This window comes from Lichenostomus cassidix, chromosome 8, assembly GCF_008360975.1.
Source record: "Lichenostomus cassidix isolate B80296 chromosome 8, HeHo_3.0, whole genome shotgun sequence".
Lineage (NCBI taxonomy): Eukaryota > Metazoa > Chordata > Aves > Passeriformes > Meliphagidae > Lichenostomus > Lichenostomus cassidix.
This window is the reverse complement of record NC_139489.1, coordinates 19,123,650-19,130,030: the sequence shown is the minus strand read 5'-3', so window position 1 is coordinate 19,130,030 and position 6,381 is coordinate 19,123,650.

The following is a 6,381-nucleotide window of genomic DNA, read 5'->3' as shown; positions in this document are numbered from 1 at the left end:
CTTTAGCTGAAGAGACTTGTCCCTCCCTCGCCTGAGCAGCGCGGTGCTGAGGCCTGGCTGCGCAGGCCTGCTGTGGCGGCAGCAGTTGCTCTGGCCAAGGGAAACACAGCCATAGTTACAACCTGTGAGGGGAGCCTGCAGCGCCAGCAGTGAGGACGAGCAGATTCCAGCCGCCTACCACTGCAGCCACACAGGCTGCTCCGAAGCCTGCCTTGTTTTGGAGGCCATAGGCTGTGATCTCAAAACGGGCAGGGGGAAATTTCCAACCTTGGCTGATGAAATCTCAGTGCGTGCCATACCTAATTAGCTGTTTGCTGGCTGGCGAAAGCACCGCCTGCCTGTGTCACTGTTGCAACTGGCTGTGGGTCCCACAGAGCCACAGTGCCCAATGCTGCAGGGCAGAGCCTGGGGGACTCGCCCTAGCTCTGAGCAGCTGGAGCACACAGGGATGCCCAAGCTCTGGCATGCACTGGAGCCAACCACAGAGAAAACATGCTTGGCACCTGCTGAATAGAGATGGGTGTTTCTTACAGCTCTCCATAGAAAAAGCAAGGCCTTCAGTCCATAAAGTCCTTGAGGCCCCTTCATTTTCCTGAAGGGCCATGATGGACCTGGCGCTGTGTGCACAGTGCACCTGAAGAAATGCATCTTAGGCCATGTACACTTGGTGACTGAACAATGACAGCCTGGGGAAAGACCTGGCCGTTGTGGCTGGTCACAGTGATGTCATTAAGTTGATCAGATGCCAATCCAAACTCATCCAAATGAGTTTGGGAAGGAGTTGAGTGAAAAAGGGTCTTCTAAAGGGGTCTAGGACAAAAGCAGAAATGTATGAGCAATTTCTTACAGGATCCATTACTGCATTTTTGTTGCTGTCATAAGTTAGGAAATACCTATGAACTCAGAAGCAGGTGGAATAATTGACACAGTGTGCAAATAAAGCAGTGTATTTTCTCTCTTGATAACACTTGCAGTACTGGTTTTTTTGGTGTTTTTTTTTTTTCTGAGGCTGTTGAAACTTTAAAAGTAACACTGGCCAGCCTAGCCAGTTCTGTGTGTGGCTTGTGGTTTGTATGAAGTCCAGAAGATTTTCTGGGATATGCTGGTCAACGTGCAATTGTAGCAGATGGGAAGATAACAATCATAAAAGCAAGCCTGTGGTGGCTGTGCTGCTGCATCCTGTTTAAATTGGCCTGACTTGTACTTCACTCCTGGGTAATGACTTCAGAGAACTTTTTATGCAGTAGATCTGTGAAACTTGTAGGCAAAGGAATCCTTCCTGTTTCCGTTTTAGTGCTCTAGTATGTTCCAGTTATTAATCTGCACATCATTCAGCAGATGGTGAAATGATACAGCTTCATTATGTTCTCCTGTCAGAACTAAGAAACACCGTTCCCAGTTCTGGTCAGAGAAGGCTGAGGAAAGTATGTACTTTTTAGTTACATTGAACAATTGATAAGAACTGTTTCACATGAAATAATTAGGATCTCATGGCTCTTCAACCCACCTGTTCCTCCTAGCACAGAATCCTCCTCAGAAAAAGAAAAAACTATTTTTAAAATCTCTTCACCCCGTTAGACCCGGCTGCTGAAGCTGAATATCTCTTAAGCACAGGTTTAGCATAGTAGCATGCAAGCCAAGCTTACAAAAAAAGTGCATGCTTTTTCTAAGACACAGAAAGTAAAAAAAAAAACCAAAGAAAACCCCAACCAAACAAAAAAAAAACTTCCTCTCACTCTCATGTCTACAGTCAAAATATATGAATAATAAGTTATCTTTTTTACTTTACAAGATGCTAAATTTGTAGTTGATTGAACAATAGAGTTCCTCAACACCAATGCATCATGTCTGTGTGTTGAAATCCATGGTTTAGGAGTTCTTTGCCTATACAGAGATTCAATGCAAGTGGTTTAGCAATATCAGTATAAGTCAGAACTACAGACTCGTTCAGGTCGGAAAGGAAGGAGATTGTTTTGCAGCAGGCTCTAGTCCAGTCTCCTACTCAAAGCAGGGTCAATACTGAAATCCAACTACATCATTCAGGACTTTCTCCAGCCTGGTGTCAAAAGGCCCTAAAGGTAAGGATTCCACAACCTGCATAGACAAGCTTTTCCACTACTTAATTAACCTCCTAGAATTTTTTTCTCCCTGTTTATTCATTTGAAAGTGACTGTATTTGTATAAATGTGTTGTAACTTCATGAAGACAAAAATTCAAATTCCAATTAAAATTTATTGAGTTAGTAAGAGTGACAGTCTGATCTGTAACTATACAAACAGTGACTTGCAGAAGGTGCAGCCAGGGCTGTTTGACTATTTCTAAAAGTGAAGTCTGCTTTTACTTTTCCTTAATAGGCTCAAAATGCAGGTTACAAATGCTGTGTAGCACTCCAGTTTCTATAAAGCTTCTAAGCTGCTCTTGTGTGTTTGCATGCATATGTGTCTCCATATACATCACTGAGTCCAGGGCCTCTGCTGTCATGCTAGGCCTGTATTTCTGCATTACTGATAAACATTTCATTCTCTATGGAATGATATAAGCTTGTTACTGCAGCTTATATCAAATCTCATTTTCAGCACAGAGGCAAAAATAAATGAAATTTGGCATTTCTTATAATGCCTCATAAGAAAAGCTTATGAGGTGGCTACCTCATAAGAAAAGCTGATGCTACATCTAAACAAGTTAAGACAGAGCTGCAGACAAGCCTAGATGAATTAAAGCAAAACAAGTCTGACATCCCTCAGTCCTGAGGCATTACAAACCCAGTGCAAGCCTGTGGCTCTTTATTAATAATGGCAATACTGTCTTTGCTGGCCTACAGGCCAGCATCCTGTATTACCAGGTCATGGTTGCAATAACAACTCTGTAGATCAAAAATATTGGAGTTATAGGCAGTATTAGATGTTATTCAAACTCAGTTCCCAAAGGATATTTTTCCTGCCTAATTGCTTGTGAGCTGCACAGACCAAGCAAGGTGTTTATTTGTTAAGAGTTTTGGAAGCCTCAGGCCATAGTGTTTTGATTGCTAAGACAAAAAAAAAAAAAAAAAAACCACAAGAACAGCTTTGAGACACAAATGGCAGCACTACTGGGTAAAATTTGATTTTCATTGTTTCGGTGGCAAGGGGGTCACTGGGGTGGCTTCTGTGAGAAGCTGCTGGAAGTTTCCCCTTCTAGAAGAGCCTGTGCCTACTGGCCCCAAGATGGACCCCACTAGTTTTGCCCAAGACAGTCATTCCCCGTCTGTATCTCAGCCCCACGAGCCTTTTGTTACATTTGCTGTGCCCCGTCCAGTGAGGAGGGCAGGGAGAGAGAGCTTTGGTGGGCACCTGGACCCCAGACAAGGTCAACCCACCACAACTACATAATCATACACACAGCCTCAGAGACTGCAAAATGATTGCTGTAAAAATGAATTTTTGCAAAAAGAGAAAGCTGATATTTAAAGAAAGCTTTCAGTCAGGTAACTGCTTTCCTGAGCTTGGCAAGTAATGCTTCCGGAAGCACAGACAGACATTTTCTTTATGCTTTAAATTTTTCTGTCTGAATAAAATACAGAAACAATGGATAATCCATTAAGAATTCTCCTTTTTATATTTGACCACTAGATGATGCTGTGACTCTTAATTGCAAATAATGATACTGTACTGTTAACATTTTGGTTTACTGTATAGAACCCTACAGTATTTTTATATATGAAAAGTTGGTGTTTTCTTTTTCTTGCATGCCTTATAGCTGAAATCTCATATAGACTGGTTATTTTTTATACAAATCCATATAGTTGAGACATCCTAGTAATAGCCCTTTCTGCCAATACTGAGAATTTCATGTGATTTTTGAAGCTGTTTATAAATGTTCTCCCTAGATGCAGATGTGGACTGCTTTGAGTAAAGATTTTTGCAAAAAAGGGAAAGTATACTGAGAAGAGATTTGAGATGTCTAATTCAGGTTTATGTTTATATTTCATTCTGTTTATCTGTCCTACATAGTTCGAATAGTGGGTTTATTTTCAGTTTTAGAATTTATTTTTCTATGCTATAAGAGCATCTGGAATTAAGGAAGACATTTCTATATAGCAATTATTGCTAAAAAATTAGGTGATCTTACTTATTTCCGTAGGCATTATTTCTGTTTTCAGTTTCCATAAGTATTTTCCTATTTTTATATTAAGAAGTGCAGTGGTTTGATCCACATGTTGGGTATCTTAGCCAAGAGCTCCACTAGACTTTTATACATGACACCATTTTACTGATAACCTTCTCAAAATGATTTCAAGAAAACAGCATTCTTTCATGTGAGCCAATTGTTTTTCACCATTTTCCATTTCTATGAACTCCTATACACACTTCTTAATTTCTGCAGCAGTTCTTCCATCTTCTTACCAGAAGTGTTAACACAATAAGGTTAAATTGATTGCAGCAGACAAAGCAAATTTACTTAACTAGCTACCTTCTGTACAGAAGTGCAATAGGCACAGCTCCATTCAGGTGATCCCCATATGTCAAAACCAGAGAAGGAATGAAAACAGGTTATACAATTCAGAACAGCTTGCAAGCTAGGTCAGTGCCAGTCAGTTCCAGCAGAAAAGAGGTTTGGAACTAGCTTAATATCAGCCTTTCCCACTTTCAGACATGCATGTAGCATATTTCTGCCAGTGAGAGATCTGGATCTTATTTTCAATATGTAAGCAAGGAAATTACACTCTGAGAGGTAAGGAGTACATAAAGCCTGTTTTTCCCTCACTGGAATGGCATCTGCCACTCACACTGGGGTCTGATCAGGAAATGCCTACATGGCACTACAATTCCAGCTTCACAGGGACATTGTTACATCCACAGCAGGCTCTGAGGTGAGGTGTAATTTGACATTCATTTGAAAAGTGAGCTTCGTTTTTGCATCTCATTAACAATTATACTGAAACCGAGCCCTTGTCACATAACTGTGCTAACTCTCATTTTGAGCATGTTTTCCCTAATTTACTTGGAGGTAGGCTTATATGAAATCACCAGGTTGCAGAAGTTTTGCTGAATACATAGGATAATACTCATTTTACTAACAGCTGTAAGTTTCCTGTCACCTTCAAAAACATCTAATACTGCCTTCCAATAAAAGACATTATATACTTATATAGGCAACAAATACCTGAAGTTTAAAGCTCCTTAAATGAACAATTTGCCATTTGCCAAAAGTTGTTGAAAATGCTGAGTCACTAGGATGCCAGTGCTGGGGACCCCGAGTGTCCAGCACATGCTTACACAGCTGCAGTGCCCATGCAGTAACATGTTCTAAAGGGGGAGCACAACAGAAAATCCCATGGCTTTCTTCATGCTTCACCAGAGGCCAGCCTTGGCTTCCAGGAGACTCACAGCAAAGCCATTTGTTTTTCTTCTTCTACCCCATAACCAGGCAATTTAGACCCTTGTTTCACCAATAGTCCCACTGATATCCAGGTACAGCGAGAAGTGTTTATTCAGTATTGGTAAGATCAGCAGTAAGAATATCTGACTGGACTTATTCTGGTCTTTAAAGTATTGGTATACAGCTGTAAGGACTAAAATTGATACAGGAGGCTTCATCACCATAATTTCCTTTTAAATAAATTTGTATCTTTCCCGAACTCTGAGGAGTCTCATGTTGTAACAGACTCCTATTTTGTTTGTGTGATTTTTTTTTTAACATCTTTGTCTGTGTCTCAACTCTATTTTTTAATGCTAGTAAGTGCATCCACTTCTTCTCTGGCAGAATTTCGGTAGTGGGAAGAAGCTTCTCTGCTGCAAAAAGAATTTTCTTTGATAACTTTAAAAGTCTTCTGGAGATTTATTGACTTGAATTACAGCAGCTCACTTATCACTAAGGCTTTGTGTAAATCACAGAAAAGGATAATGAATTTCATATGGGAATGAAGTGGACTTCACCCACTTTCACTGATAAATAGAAGAGCTCAAACAATCATTAATATCTGATGTGTACATCTACATTTTATATATTGTGCCAAAGTCAGCCTAGAGATTGAAGTCAGGTCTTATTTAAAAGGAGACGGATAAGAGAATGAGAGGACACTATTTTAAGCCAAACAACAAAACAGAGGGATATTTACTAGTGGCTAAATTCTTTCCAATACAGAGTGTCTATAAAATTTACTTTGCAGCTCTGCTTAATTTAAGACACAACTATAAATGGCTTTATTTCCCCTTAGGAGCTGCTGGTTGTACCCTAATTAGAGTTTTTATCTAGCGTGTTATTGTTCTGGTTCTGCCGAATAAGAGCATTACTGCTTTGAAAGGCTTTCAAGTGCACACTCTCGTAAGTCCACTCTTTTTTTCTCTAGCTTTTATAAAACAAATGATTTTTATGTTTATATTAGGATATTAAAGTATTAAT